At 41.4% G+C, this 14,792-nt stretch overlaps 1 protein-coding gene across 1 annotated transcript in view; it reads right to left on the minus strand.

The window, feature by feature from the left end:
• Positions 1-9,604: 9,604 nt before the first annotated feature.
• Positions 9,605-14,792, minus strand: part of LOC308388872 (uncharacterized protein) — a 109,834-nt gene continuing 104,646 nt past the window's right edge. The window contains exon 3 of the transcript XR_013970189.1: positions 9,605-9,919. The gene's annotated coding sequence lies outside the window, so the exon portion shown is untranslated. The remainder of the gene's footprint in view (positions 9,920-14,792) is intronic.

A 14,792-nucleotide genomic window follows, 5' to 3' on the forward strand; every position in this document is an offset into this window, starting at 1 on the left:
GAAGGTTACCTTCTCAGGGTTTTTGGGGCCATGAATAATACATGGTGAACATTCAAATAACTGTACATTCAAAACAAGCTTTATTATTACCCCCCTTCCTCCTTGTGTCTTGCTAACCTCCAGCTCCTGCACTCTCCTCTTTGACTGTTTCAGGAGGAAAGAGTTAAGCCGTGGGATGTAAGTGTAATGCACACTACCCCAGTGAATTGACTTTAAACGGGGGAAAGAAAGTCAGAACACGGCAAACGGTTTTGATTTATGGGAGCAGAACCACATTTGATATTCATTTCCGCAGCTGTGGCCAGCTAAAAAAACAGCCTGCAAATAGACCCATACTGACAATGGCACAGTGTAGCCCTCCTGTGTGTGTGTGTGTGTGTGTTTGTGTGTGTGTGTGTGTGTGTGTGTGTGTGTGTATGTGTGTGTGTGTGTGTGTGAGAGAGAGAGAGAGAGAGAGAGAGAGGCCATGTGTGTCTTAGAGTCTGCGTGCGTCACTCCTATTTTAGGAATGTTTTGGGGCTCTTTCAGTCAGATTCGCCGCAGATGTTTCTGATTCGCCAAACACACATAATAAGTAATTATTGAAAACACCTTTCGGTTGCCCAGGGTTGTGTGGTGCTTCATTTTGTGTAATCGAAGCTGCGGTTTTTTTTCAGAGAGGTGCAGGATCCAAGAGTTTATTGAAAGCCAGAAAAACAGCCCCGCAGTCAGAGTTTCCTGAGAGAAGAGAAAAGGGAGCTTAAGGAAATATTCCCGCCTCAGTGAAAAGACAGAAAGAGAAAGGAGAGGGAGGGAGGTCTGGAGATGGAGAGATGGAGAGGGAAGGATCAGCAGCAATCAGAGCCAGCCAGGTGGAAAGAGATGAGGAGATTTAGGCTTTAGAGACTGAGGGAGGAAAACTCATCATTGACTAACTAAGACTCCAAATTAGCTATAACAGCACATAAACTGAAACATTTACTCCTGTTAGTTTCCTATTATAAGAGATTCATCATTTTAAGTGTTACCAAAAGTCTATGTGCAGGGGAAAACTGATGAAACATTAAACGTAGCGAAAGTAAACCGCAACATTTGTGAAATGTCAGATTCAGACTAAGTTGTGAATCATATTTGAAATTCAAAACATATGAAGAGTGTCATGAACCTGAATGCTAGTCTAATAAAAGATGCACCCTGTCTCTGAAGGCCTGGTTTCGCTGTTGATTTAAAACGGGAAAAACTGATAACGTTACATATTCACACAGAAGTTTGATGAACCTTTAAAACATTGAGAGAATGTGGACTATTAGTGAACTATAATAGCATAAATATAACACAGTTTCTTTGAGTAGCCCTACTTGCTTACTCTTTATGCTAATCATTAAAAAAAGCCAAACTTCTAATCTAAATGCTGAAGTGCTTTGAGTGATTATTAATGTCATGTTTAATTAAATTTGTAGCTGTTTTGACCTGTTGTCATGGGTGACTGTACAGATTGACAGGTAAGTACTTCACTTCTGTTTCTTTGCTAGCCAAAAATTAGCATACTTTGCTAACTAAGCAACCAGGTAACGCTAGCGTTGGCAAACTAAAAAACTTGGAAGCTCATACAAGCTAATAGGTGATACCATAGTGTTTTTTTAATCTGTTAGACACAGTGTCTTCACAGACAGAAGTAAAGGAAGCAGTCAGAGTTGATTGTTATTCACACATCAGTTAGCTGGTGGTATATTTGTGCCTTTTAAAAAAACTGTCTGTCCTCAATAGCATTAGCAAGCTTGCTAACTGACACGTTGTCAAATGATGTTCATGTTCAAATGCTGATAGGAACCTTGTTGCTTTCTCATATTTGAGATATGTTTTTAGTAATTCCAATAATGCTGAGAAAGACAGCTAGGGTAAAGAAATATAGAAGTGGTTAGCACCAAAGACTGATATCTCTGTTGAAGTGATTGAGAGGTCACAGAGAGGTTTTTGCCAACCACTGAGGAGTAAACACATTTAAAATTGTAACTGGTGATTGCTAGGGAGTGACAGGTCTTCAAGCCTGTGTGACTGAAACTTTAGCATGCAACTGCCATCAACGGGGAATAGACCTTTTTACCTGAGGATTGGCAGTTGCCAGATCGTTGCAGACTGCTTTTTAGACCAGTGTGACTGGGGTCTTATTCCTTTATTCCCTTTTCTTTATTATTCCTTATTCCCTTGACCTTCCACTCTTGCCATGATTGTTGCCATCATGTCCAAAATGGTGAAAATGTACCAAATTACAAGTGCCAAGAAAAAAAAATGCAACTACCTTCATCTCTGCTGCAGACGCAAATAGATTTGCTGTGTATGTTTGTCAGCACAACATCACTGGGTAAAACTTGTCTCATTTTCCCTCTTGATGAGCTCTTTGTGGCAAGACCAGAACAACGGCCATCTTTAGAGTTTACAAATCCTCCCACAGATTTCTACTCAGGATTCCTTGAGCGCCACGTCTCTCTCGCGTATCTGTGCTAGCACGTTCCCGCCTCTTTACTTATTTTGTTGTGATACTTTCTGGTGTAACCAGGCTTTTATAGTATCCATTACTCAATTACAAGTAAATATGAAAGAAATGCTATGAATATGTGGAATACTTTGATTTAATTACAGTATCAGTTCATTCTTTTTGTGGGCTTTTTCTCCTTTTCCCACCAGATGCATTTACTAGTCACTTTGGAACAGTGTTTGCACAAGCTTACATGTCTACAAATTGATGTCTGTGATTCTGCGTGCGTGCATGCGTGGATGTCCAACTGCTTGTTCTCTATGTGGGTGTTTGTGTTCTTCGTGTGTGCATGTCATTTAGATGGAGAGAGGGGGACTGAGAGGTGAAAAAAGAAAGAAAGAGGGGGAGAGAGAGCTTGGAGGCGGGTTGGATCTGATTACGGGCTGGAATGGCTGGGAGGGTTTGCGGTGGAGCGCTTTCTCAATAGTGCATTCCTATGTGCGTGCCGAGGCAGGATCAGCAGCTCCACTCTGGCCTCTGCCAGAGGGATTGAGCAAAAAAAAAAAAAAGGAAGAAAAAAAAAGAGAAAAAACAAAGGACGTCGTCAGAACAAACAGCTTGTCAGGACTCACATTTAGTGGGCTCTTGCTAAATAGCAGGATAGAAGATGAGTCATTCACACATCCAGTGCCAGCCTCCATCATACTGGAACATAGTTTTAACAGGCCTCCTGTGTTATATGAGGCCTGCTGATATTGTTGAAGATGGGACCAGGATGGTGTGTATTGTTTCTGAATGCTCAGTGGATGCTGAATTTTACATGCCCACTGAAAGTGTCAGCAATGAGTGGAGTGACCTTTAAAGAAGGAAGCTGACTTTTTTAGACGCCCAATGGTTTGCGTGGGCCAAAATTGTGTGTATGTGTGTGTGCGCTCCAGCAGGAAACTTTTGACAACTGTAGAAATCAGCACTTTAGTCAACACCTGTATGCTAGCGTGACCCCTCACTACAGGAAAATTCAAAGACTCACCTGCTCTGTCAGGGAAAATGCTAAATGTCGCCAATGGGCACCTGGCATCACATGCACATGCTCACACACATGCACCCACACAAACACCACTTAACAAATCTGACCTTTGCCTGTCGGTTTCTTGGTCTAACCGTCTGGTTTGCTGTTTTGTCAGTTAACGCCAGACTGTTTCTCTTCCTGTTTCTCCAGATTCACCACTTTCTCTCTTCTCCTTTCACACACACGCACATACGCACACTTTTGAGTGCTTCCTGTGCATCAGGTTCAGATTTTTGACACAACTCAGTGAGCAACGCAGAGGTTCCCATGCCTAAAACTGATAAGGAGGCCTTTCTCCTCCTGCCATCTCCTTTCTCTCTCTGCCCTCTTCAGTACCAGGCAGTGTGTGTTTGTGTGGATGTTTGCATCAGACAGCCGGGAAAATCGAGTGGGAGGATGAAGAGGTTGACGCAGGCCTTCGCCCAGGCCTTTTGTTCCCTCTGACTGTTTCTGCCACCGTCGCTGCTGATGATAAACACCTCCACAGCCTCACAAAAGAAATCTGCTTCTCCACCTCCTGCTTGCCGTGCAGTTTGATTTACTACTCGAAGGAAATAACATTAACTTGTCTGCGTGCCCCTCCCTACCCCCTGCTCCCGCTCTTTGTTCACAGGTTTGTTTACTATTCTCTGTATGGAAAATCCTTCAGGAATGTAGAGGAAGTGGGTGTTTCCTCCAGGAGCTTGAGTTTTTTTAATGGGGTTGGGTGGAGAAGAACAAGAGACGTGGGGAGGATGGGGGGCAGCTGTTCCAATATCCCACAATACTTCAGGTGGCCAGACAGGCAGGCTGGTGGATGTGTGTGCGTAGCTTCAGGTTACCTGAGGGAGCAGGGTCTATTTTTCATCGTTCCACTGGTTGCATTAATTAAAGGTCCAATAAGTTAAGCTTCAGTTCTCAACTGCAGGGAGGAGGCAGTGTGGGTCTTTCCACCGTCCTGTTTTAACAGAAAATACGATAATCACACAGTATTTTGATATAACCTTCTAATTTTTTCGAGATTTTACCTTTTTTCCAAGCACTATGAAACAGTGTTCCCTTTAACTACCTCTTTAGCAATGCTGAAAACAAAGATTGAGTTTGAAGGATGGAAAAAAGGACTTTACAAAACAGGCTCACCACAAAGTCCACTTCCCAGGTCAAGAGTAAACTTTTGGTCTTAGCTTTTAAGCTAACATGGAAAAGTGGTCAGAAAGAGCAGGAGAAGCTGGACAAAGATGAGCACTTCTCGAGCTGGGAATGTAACACAATGTAACCAAAGCTTTGGCTGTGGGATCGCTTTGTCATATCAAGGATGTTTATTAAGATTATTTGGCTTTTGTGGCTTATAATGTAAAGGCAGAACACAAAGCCTCATCTCAAAATGCACATGTATATGGTTGGAAAGTATATTAAAATACCTGACAAATCCCAAATCACCTTAAAGGTATTAGGATACGCTATATTGGGGTTTTCTGAATGCCCAAGCCAGTGATTCTCATAGTTTTTCCAGCACTCCTCTTATCAGAAGCCAAAAAAAGTTCATGCCCACCCTGCCCATACCCCCATTTTCTTTTTCTTCTTCTTCCATATTTACCTTTAGTTTCTCTCCATAACTATCATCCATACACCAGTGCAGCATCCCACCAGGGGGGCTGCCTTACCAATGGCTAAGACAAACCTTTTAAAACACCTTGAAGTGGCTCCAAAAAATGTTTTTACATTAACAATGGAGCAAATGAGTACGTGCAGTATGGAAAGGTGTTGCTACAGGGGCAAACCCACAGAATAATTAACTAATTATAGAAAGCCCTTTAGCGTCTTTCCACTCATTGTTAAGCTTTTACAGCCTTGCAGTTTTACTGTTTTGGTTTAATCACATATCCAAGAACTGTCATTACCATTGTTTCCCTTGGCAACGAGCTGTGAAAACCGCCTAAATCAGGGGTGGGCAATCTCAGTCCACGAGGGTCGGTGTCCCTGCAGGTTTTAGATCTCACCTTGGGCCAACACACCTGAATCACATGATTAGTTCATTACCAGGCCTCTGGAGAACTTCAGGACATGTTGAGGAGCTAATTTAGCCATTTAAATCAGCTGTGTTGGTTCGAGGACACATCTAAAACCTGCAGGGACACCGGCCCTCGTGGACTGAGATTGCCCACCCCTGGCCTAAATAGTATTTCACTAATGGGTGTGTTTAAAAGTTTCTGGACACATGCTGCTGTTCTTTTCTTTCCTGCTCTAACTCCATTTCTACAATTATCATTGTGTTCTTAATGACTTGTGTGGTTGTCTCACTATACCATCTTGAGGTATACATTTTTTATTACACAAACGCATTGTGCTAGCTCCACTTCAGCTGGTCAACACAGTAGATACGTGTTTCAGACATTAGGCCATAGTGACATTTGTACCTCAGGAGTTTAAGCAATGCTAAAAGTGACTTACACTCATCAAGTGCTTAGAAACAGGCCTTCAAATGATTGCTAATATAGTTTTATTGCTGGAGATATTTTTATACAGCACACGCTTGTTTTCCGTCACCCCCAAGCAGTTGTGGCAGATGGCTGCCCCTCCCTCACTCTGCTTTGGCTTGAGGTTTCCTCCTGTTAAAAGGGAGTTTTTCCTTCCCACGATCGCCAAGTGTTTGCTCACAGGGGGTTGTTTCATCGTTGGGATTTACTTTGTATTATTGTAGGGCTTAGAGTACAAAACACTCTGAGACGACTGTTGCTGTGATTCGGCGCTATATACGGTAAATAAAAATTGAGCTGAACTTTTAAAGTGCACCACCTTAATCTGTAAGGCCCATAACTAAATAAAGTGATGCATAATAGTCCTTATTTACAGACTTATAATAACTTATTCAATTACTTTCCTGAGGAGATTCTCAAAAGGTCAAAACCAAATCATTTTAAACATTTTGGTCATGATACTAAGTAGAACTATAACAGGATCTTAACCTTCCTTTCGTTGCTTTAAAACGTTGATAAAAGAGTTACTCTTATTTGAGCCTTACGTTAACATATCTGTAATTTAATGGGCCTTTACTTTGTGCACTTAACTGTTTCTTATGTTTTCAAGATTGCAACTTTAAAGGATTAACATCTTCCTGTCTGTTCAAACTCCAATAAAACATAATCCACTGGAATCAATCCTATTTTACAGTAAACTAAATTGCTTGTCATGATGACAGCAAGTCATTTCCTCTTTTTTATTCCACGCAACAACGTTTAGTCAGTGATTGTCTCCAGTTCATTATTGGATTTGACCTCTGACCTGCTTCTTCCTGTAAAACACACCTCTGAGATTACACGCACTCACCTGTGGTCACCTGCAACCTCCTTTGCTGACCTCTGACCTCTGGCGATTCAGTAGCTGCATGTAAACCTGCATTCAAAGATGTGTTTATGTTGAAGCGATTACACGAGAATGGAACAGCTGAGGAAAACATGGCCGTTGTAGCAGGAGTGCAATAATCATTTCCTGTCTCCTACTATGGAACTGATGGAACAAATTCACTCTATGAACATATGTGGGTCACAACCTTCCATTGTGCTGGACGGTGCTCTCACTCCCACTTAAACACACACACACACACACACACACACACACACACACACACACACACACACACACACACACACACACACACACACACACACACTCCCAGTGCACTTCCACAGCATTGCCTTGTGAAAAGGGGCTGAATCATCTGGGCTAATGAGGACTTTAGATTGCCATGCCGCACTCATTCTGACTGTGTTTGCGTCTGCCTTGACCACTTAAGAGCCACAGCTGCCCACAGAAATGCCTGCATCCTGACTCTGTGTGTGTGTGTGTGATTTAGAGCCTTTAAAAGCAATTTATGTACTTCTTTTTGTGTGTTTGTTTCCACATTAGCCTGAAGCAGCTAATGCAGAGGGGGCTGAATTGCAACATCCAAAATAAAGCTCTCTTTTCAAAGTTCATTTGCTCTGGAGTGACTACCAGGAAAGCTTAGATGCTCCCAGAATAGTTAGAATAGTCTTCTGTGTGATGTCCCCATGTACCTGACACGGCCACTGAAATGAAACAAATCCCAACAATGCTTTTCAATCAGTTCCAGTCTGGTTTTATGTGCAGCATACTCAGTATAATCCCTGTGGTTTATACTCGTTTCAGTGGTTTGTACATGTGGAGTCTGCCTCTGCAGGGTGTGTGTGTGTTTCATATCTGTGTGTGTGTGTGAGAGCATCTCTCCAGGTTATGATCTGATCTCAGGTGTGTGATTGTGTTCGAGGAATCCAGCTCCTCATCTTCCAATCTGTTCATCTCTCAGCGCTCATGTAACAACAGATGAGAGTTCCACCCGTCTGCCACAGGTGATCACAGGACTCCTTTAACTGTTTTATGGAAAGCAGTCTGTCACACTGGTATGTGGCCTGTCTGTCAACGTTTAGCATAACAGCAAGACCACAGGTCCCTGCTTTTAATGTAACTTCACGTATCTGCTTTTATCTAACAACTTTACAAATAAGAAAAATTATTTGTGAATTGAAATATAACTTAACTTGTAAGGTAGAAAAAAAGATCCTCTCTGTATTAAAAGCTTACAAATGTCGATAAAAGTTGACTCCTCACACACAGATCACTCTGGAAAAGGTGGTAACCAAATTTTCAGTAGGTGTGATGTTTCCTAAATTGTTATAAAATGACTCCCTGCAGAATCTTAAAAACTTTGGGAATACTACATATTTTTATTTGGTGCCATTAACTGTTGTCACTGTTAACTGGTCTAGTACTTTCTTTAGTGACAAGAAACCCTCAAAGGTAACAGCATTTCCACAAGAGTTAGCTGCACTGGGTGTTTAGAACTGATGAGAACATACTAGCACATTATATTAGCAACTTCTTAGGTGAAACACCAGCGGTCAGAGAGTGATGTCCTCCTGGCAAGCATGTTAGCAGTCATGCTGGTTTGCTAACTTGGTGAACATGATTGCTAATGTAGCTCCTGAATGTCCAAGCATAGCCACAACAAACTAGCTAGCATGGTTGCTGATTCTTCTTAAATGAAGAACTAAGCTAACTTTCATTTGCTTAAGCTAAACTTTGCAAGCAGCAGCTAAAAGAGGAGACTGCTGACTGCGCACCTCTTATTTACTTGGGCTGAGTAGCTCTGGCAGTCTGAGTCAGAGCTACTCAGCCACGAGAAGCTACTGACTAGCTTGGCTGAGTAAAGCCTTGCTTTTCCAGTCACTAGCAGCACATTGTAGCATTATGAGGTGGTTGTGTAGGTGTTTTGGAACCATTTAATTTCCAAAAATAATTCACAAACTTCACAAGAAGTTGCTAGAGGCCTGTTAGTGTATTAAATATTTCCTACTGCTGTCAGTGTTTATAGAACAATTATAAATTTTAGCTTAACAAGCTGGAAACTGAAAAATGCACACAATATTCACTGTCTCACGTTTAGTCCTTTCCTGTTGCACACCCAGGATGCATCGTGGAAAATGATTAAAATGCTTTAACGTGCTAGAATTAAACGGATGTTTTGATGTAGTGGCTCATGGCAAGGTGTGCTAATTAAGTTCAATATTAAAGTATAATAAATTGGACTTTGTTAACAGAGGTTTGAATGCGTGAATATCTAAGTTCACAAGAGTTTAAAGAGCTGTCAAAGTTTATTCCTACTTGTCAGACTAACAAAACAGTCTGCTGTGACAATGAACTGTCTTGTTTTTATTGCTGTTACTTTAATCCTCACTACTTTCACAGGGGCGTGAATGCTGCAAGTGAAAGTTCATTTCTGATTATATTTTTTGCATTACTGACTGTTTCAACTTGCAGGACTAAGATAGAGGATAAAACTAAGGGAGCAGAGGCAAAGATGAATAGAGCAGAGTGCGCAGAACATGCAAGAATACATCAACAGTATTACTGTAGTCCCGGGTTCATTTCTATACTGGCACCATAAACCTTTCAAGAAGCTTATGAAGGCCTGTTTCGCATGAATGTCATCTTTAAACTTTTTTTTAGGCTATGATATCCAATAGGTGACTGTGATGAATGAAATTAATTATAGTTCAGATTTACTTAGTGCCATAGCAGTTCACATGAAGAGCTATAATCCCATGGCCTCTTCCCAGCTAAATGGAACAGGGCCAGAGTTAATGTTATTAATTACATGTGTGTAACCTTTAATGACATCTCAATAAGGAGAGAACATTAGAAGGAATTGAACGTGATTTATTGAAGTACAGTTTAAGATTTGGATGGCCCATCACAGCAGAACAGGTTGGTAATAGGAATCAGAGCAAGACCTTCCGGAGTCTAGATGCTGGTGGTGGAGATGAAGGTTGAAGCTTGAACTGAGCCTGAGTGACGAGGGAGAGGTGGTGATGGCGAGGAGGTGGGTTGTATGGAGGCATCTGCAAGGGAGAATAGCAGATGGGCATTGAGATTTAAAGTACGCAGAGTGAAAGCCGATTGGCCTGAAGAAGGCCAGCAGAAAAATGATTGGAGTGATGTCACAATAAACTTGACAGCATGGGAGAGTAGAACTTAGATTAAAGCTCAGATTAGCCGCCAGCACCTGGGAAGCGGAAAGATGTGTTACTATAGAGCTTCCTTACTGAACTTACTCATTAGCTTCATTTCAAAAAGGGTGAAAAATAGGTACCTCTTTAAAGTAGAACATAGAAAACACATTAAATGTTTAAAGTGAGAAATTGCAAAAGCCATTATTATTTGATGGCAGAAACATGTCTCAAAAAAGTTGGAAGAGGTTTAAATGTCCTGGTCTGGTCTGACATAAGTTCCGAGTTGATCAAAAGTCCTGGATTGTCTTTGCCATTCTTGAGGCCATGCATTTTCTGAATGAATCATGCCTGTTTTTAAATGCAGAGCCTTCTGATTGCCCCAAGATCACAACTACTATTGAGGAATATCATTCTGAAATTGTTCCACAACTTGGAGACAGACATTTTTTGCAGATTGTTGAACATCTGCCCAGCTTTACTTTTGAGAAACTCTTTTTAAAGTGCTCTTTATATAGCCAATCAAGTTACTGACCTGTTGCCAATTATAATGTTCCTTTTTAGTACAACTTACTTTTCCAGCCTTTTGTTGAACTAGATATGTGTACATATCCAGTGCAATGTGTTCAAACAGAACTCAGAGGAGAGGAAGTATCCAGGGGGGGTGGCTGTGGAGATGTTGTCTTTCATAATTTTCAAGCCCTGCTTGAAGAGACAATTCACCAAGACTGCCTTGGTGTTTGAGGTCAATCTTGGATATAAAATAATGGTGAGGTTAGGTGTGTTTTGGATCAATAGGATTACTGTAATTGTCCAGCATGATTGCGGTGGCAGAACAGACTGGATGTGCATGGCTGAGCAGACCATGACCTAACGGTTGATGGAATTAAACACATGCACATGGTTGGAAATTAAATTTAGGAGAAGAAGAAAACAAAACCAGCCTATAATCCACTTTAGGATTATGATTGTCTGTCATAGCTTGTCAAGCAAACTGTGTGAATGGAGGGAGTCTTGTTTTGGACTGACCACTCTTACCTTCGTGCCAACCAATACACACAAAATCACAGGTAGAGCATTCAGCCACAGTGTTTACCATTATCAGATGGCTCTGTAATCTGATCTGAGAGAGCTCAAAGAGAGAGGGAGGAGGCTGAAGAGTTATAGCAGGTAGATAGTGAGGCCATGCTCAGGAAAAAGGTTTAGGGACATGTTGGTGGTTTAAGTGGGAGTGCCTGTAATTGCTACCTAGTGAGCCCTGTGGGGTACACTCATGATGTGTGCTCTGAGTGGGTGTTACTGATTAGGTTGGGGGTGTTTCTATAATTTAACCAAAGCACTGACCACTGAACCTCTTGACAACTCAGTCCTGCATGATAAATCAGTCTAATCTTTGAAATGTCAGAAACATCTGCCTTCTTTGTATAAATGTGGGTGATCACTTGATTTAAATGTATTCCAGGCAATGCACTGATCAGGCATAACATTATGACTGCATGCCTAATGTTGTGTTTCTCCCCGTTTGCTGCCAAAACAGCCCTGACACATCGAAGCATCAACTCCACTAGACCCCTGAAGGTGGCACTAGGGCTGCGTCGATTTGTCACGATTATGTTGACTATCAAAATTGTCGATGACTAATTTAATAGTCGACGCGCCGTTTGAAGCTTCGTATGATCCTAAAAGATGCAGGAATAAGTAGTAGGATTTAAGAGTGTAATAACGGACTGAAACAGAAGATGGCAGCACTGCATCTACAAGGTTGCCAGCTGCTGTTAAACGCCAAAGAAGAAGAAGTTGCTGTGTCCGGTATTGTAGCTGTGTCCAAACTCAGGGACCGCATCCTTCAGAGGCCACATTTGTAGGCCGATTACATGACAGAGACGTGGCGAAGGCTGTTCTAATTCGTAGACTCCTCTAAATGCGGCCAACAAATGGGTCCTCCTTTCCCCCAGATTTGAAGGATGGGTCGGGTGTATCCTTCGTGACCCAACCTATCCCAGAATTCATAGCGCGGCCCATTGTTGGTGCTTTTGGCCGTGGACAGGAGTCAACATGGGCATCTTGACTTTAACTTGCCTGTTGAATCAGACTACACAGGCCAGCCTTTGCTCCCCATGTGCATCAGTGAGCCTTGGCTGACCATGACTCTGTTGCTGGTTCAACACTGTTCCTTCCTTGAACCACTTTTGGAGATGCTCTGACACAGTAATCTAGCCATCCCAGTTTGGCCTTTTCAAATTCACTTAAATCCTTATACTTGCCCATTTTTCATGCTTCTAACGTCAACTTTGAGGAGAAGATGTTCACTTGCTCCCTAATATATCCTACCCATTAACAGGTGCCACGATGAAGAAATTGTGATATTTTCACCTGTAGCATTCGCGTCTTTCAACAGACAGAATGACTTCTACATGAAGCTTGTAGAAGCACTTGTAGCAACAATAACTTGAAGTGCTTGTTTTCTGTATTTTTGGAATTTTGGCCCAATTCAGTTTTATTTATACAGCGCCAAATCACAACAACAGTCGCCTCAAAGCGCTTTATAGACCCTACAATAACAGTACAATAATACTTACAGAGAACAACCCAACAGTCATATGACCTCCTATGAGTGAGCACTTTGGTGACAGTGGGAAGGAAAAACTCCCTTTTAACAGGAAGAAACCTCCAGCAGAACCAGGCTCAGGGAGGGGCGGGGCCATCTGCTGCGACCAGTTGGGGTGAGAGAAGGAAGACAGGATAGAAGACATGCTGTGGAAGAGAGCCAACGCTTTTGCAACGTTGCTTCAGTTCAATGAGGTTTGCAGGTGCTGCCATAGCATGTCAGCCAGGTTGAGGTCTAGAGTTTTAATGGTTCAATGCAGGACTTTGATTATTTTCTTTTTCATTCATTCTGTTGTAAATTTTCAGTGTAATTGGGATCATTGTCCTGGTGCATGACCCAGCAGATGGACTCAAATTTGACTCTTGAAAAACTTTAGTGTATAGAGTAGCTGGTGGTTGACTCGATGATTGCAAGGTTCCTGACTCCCACGTCTACAAAACAAACCCAAATCATCACCTCTCCACCCCGTGCTTAATGATATGAAGCATTTTTGCTGATATGCAAAAATGCTTGGTTTTTACCAAATTTAGTGTTTTCCATTATGGCCACTTTGAGCTCGTCTGTCCAGAGGACATCACTCCAGAAGTCTTGCGTTTTTGATCAGATGCAACCTTGCTAACATAAACTGTTATTAACATGTTATTTTTTTCAGAGAGGAGAGGCTTTCTCCTTGTGGCTCTTTCAAACAAGCCATACTTGTTTAGCACTTTTCTAGTTGTAGTTTCTTGTGAACTTTAACATATCTGGCGTTTGTCTTGGTTTTCTCAACTATAAACTCTTAGGCCTTAGTTGAGTTTGCTCTGACCCAGCATCTCCTCCCACCGGGTCCCACAATACAGAAATGGTGCCAGGGGAAGTGTAGCTCGGGTTCATTGTGTTTCCAGCATGCCACATCCACAATGGCATGAAAGACGTCTTGCTGGGTGAGACGGGTGAGGGAGGAAACCGAAGCAGCTGGAGCACACTCACCCGAGCGGTTTTCCATTGCAACGAGAAAAATGTTTCACTTTTGTCTTGCTGTATCGTAACAATAACAATAAGAACTCAGAGTTGGTCACAATGCTTTTTCCTCGATCCCAAATATCTCACATTCACAGAGAGCTGTTGTTGTCGCCGGCTTTCACCGAGCCATTCATTTCATGTCCTTGCTTTCTGCCTACGTCACAATGATTTAGGCTCTTCATGCTATTTGGAGAAATAATGATGTGATAGTATCAATGAGAAGCAGAGAGGAGGCTGGAATACAAGACCACAGACTGAGCTGACATTTCCTCGGATCACGTTTGTTGTTGTACACCCATAAACAAACAATATAATATGGTTAACCAATGAAGTGACCACCCAGGTTTAGGGTTTAACTTCGTTCTTGGAGAAAACCCAACCCATCCTGTAATATGTTCCTTTTTGGACAACAGTTTCCCCACAGAGGCACATGCCAGCTCATATTTTTATGTGAAGTTACTTTAAATCCTATTTTCTTATTAAATGTTTTGAAAAGTTTAAACAAATGTTTGTATGTGCCCCTCATTCTTGCACAGGTTTTGTTTCGGAGCTCGTGGCCTGTTTTCTCCTAGAAAAGACACACGCTTACTTAATCCCACCTATCTCTGCCCAGGACAAGCCTAAAAAAGATTCTTTTATTTCAAATATGTCACTACTTAACAGTGAAAAAAGTTCCTTTTAAATACTTACCTTTCTGTCCTTTAAATCACTGCTTACTCTCCTTGTTATAAACGCACTGCATACATTTTAAAGTCTTGAGTGTGGTATTAGAGCCTCAACATTTCTTATTTAAAGTGACTTTAATGTCAACAATTAACCAACAAGTAAAGCTAATGTTGTCCTTTGCTAATAACTAAACTACTGGAACATAAGTTAACATTTTTATTAACTTGAAATATGTGCAAAACACAAGACATAAATATATATATAATTTAAAAATTTTTAAATGCCAACTTTATTTGCTTACTATACTATGCATTCTCATGTCCTATGGATAGTCCCATATTTTGCCAATATCTGAGTTTTACCCACGTTTAGAATGAATTCCTTACAGATTATTGTTAAATTAGGTCAATATTATGTATTTTTAAGTACTAAAAAGACTAATAATGTTGAACAAATTCAATTTAAGACATTAAATTCTGAATATATGCT

The sequence above is a fragment of the Rhamphochromis sp. 'chilingali' genome, assembly GCF_963969265.1.
Source record: "Rhamphochromis sp. 'chilingali' genome assembly, chromosome: 20".
NCBI classification, from domain to species: domain Eukaryota; kingdom Metazoa; phylum Chordata; class Actinopteri; order Cichliformes; family Cichlidae; genus Rhamphochromis; species Rhamphochromis sp. 'chilingali'.